At 39.8% G+C, this 1,412-nt stretch overlaps 1 pseudogene; it reads left to right on the plus strand.

Moving 5' to 3' along the window:
• The first annotated feature begins 261 nt into the window (after positions 1–261).
• Positions 262–1,016, plus strand: LOC147431850 (uncharacterized; annotated as a pseudogene).
• The last annotated feature ends 396 nt before the right edge of the window (positions 1,017–1,412 follow it).

The following is a 1,412-nucleotide window of genomic DNA, read 5'->3' on the forward strand; positions in this document are numbered from 1 at the left end:
GCCAGAGCCTCACTCTTCATTATGGCATTGTTCGTCGGTTGCGAAGTTGTCCCTTCCCCTTCATCCAATGCCCTGACACATCAGACACTAACAATAAAGGAAGATGAGTGTGAAGGAAAGCTGAACTTTGTACTAAAACTTGATGAGGCACAAATCCAAAAAATCCAAAAGCTAGAAAGAGTCTATGTTTCTTTAATGGATAGAGCTTTGGACTACAACATGGGTAGGGTGACATCTCCATATTACAAAACTCAATCTGAAATGGAACTATGGTGGATTGGTTCGGCTCAAGTTCCTGTAGAGAGTCATGAGACACTAAAGTGGCTCTTTTCACCAACCCACATCCCCTCTGTGATAGAAAGATAGAATGCAGGTGAACAACTAAACATAGATGGCATGGGTGTTTACACAGTGGAATGGTACCTGAGTGCCGATCTCAAAGCATTGAAGAGCATGTTTGGTATATGCGGTGGTCCAAGCACAAAGTAACCTTGTCTGTATTGCATGGCAAGCATGGGAACAAGTGGATGGATTTCGGAACTGAGATTGGAAGACCACCATCTAGGAATCATGTGAATGTTTCTAACTATCCCTCCTCTCAGATGATTTGCAATCCCATTCTTGCAATCGACTTAAAAAATGTACATATATGTACATTACATGCAGAGATCAGAATTTTGGATAAGTTGCTTCGACTGCATCTGGATTATGCGTATGCTATCAAACCCACCAAACTTGCAGGTGAGTATATCAAGAAATGTGAAGCTTTACTCTCTCAGATGGGTTTCCATGGTGGTCAAGTGCATCTCAGAAAAGATCCAAAGCTTTCTCATGGGACAAGTGATTCCTTGCAAGATGTTTCAATGGGAGGATCAAAAGCTAGAAGATTTTTGAGCAACCATGACAACAAACAAGTAAACGCCATGTGGAAATGTTGGAAAGATCTCTGCGTCATTACTACAAATGTCAAAAGCAGACCAGATATGACAAACAAGCGAATGGAAGAAGCTGGATGATTTCTTGAAACAAGTAAACACAGAAACTTATGCAGATGACTTCAAAAGGACAATCAAGATTTTAATAAACAGTATCGCAGATGCGTGGGCAGTGAAAGATATTATTTGGTGAGTGCTAAATAAATATTTGATATCCCAAAAAGTTAAATATTTTTTTCAATACTGCTAACATTTTTTTTGTCATACAACATATTCTCTACCTGCATGGACCATATTTTGCAAGACAAGGACCTTTGGCTACTTGGAACACACAGGGAATGGAGAAGTCTCACTATCAAGCAAGGACTTCATTTTTTAGATGTACAAGAAAGGGAGGGGGAGCCAGTACAAGCAATGCATTAAAAGAGTTATTCAACTGGTTTACCGAAGGCAATTACAAAGGATTAGAGCAGACAA

This window comes from Adiantum capillus-veneris, chromosome 21, assembly GCF_014529385.1.
Source record: "Adiantum capillus-veneris isolate H3 chromosome 21, ASM1452938v2, whole genome shotgun sequence".
NCBI classification, from domain to species: domain Eukaryota; kingdom Viridiplantae; phylum Streptophyta; class Polypodiopsida; order Polypodiales; family Pteridaceae; genus Adiantum; species Adiantum capillus-veneris.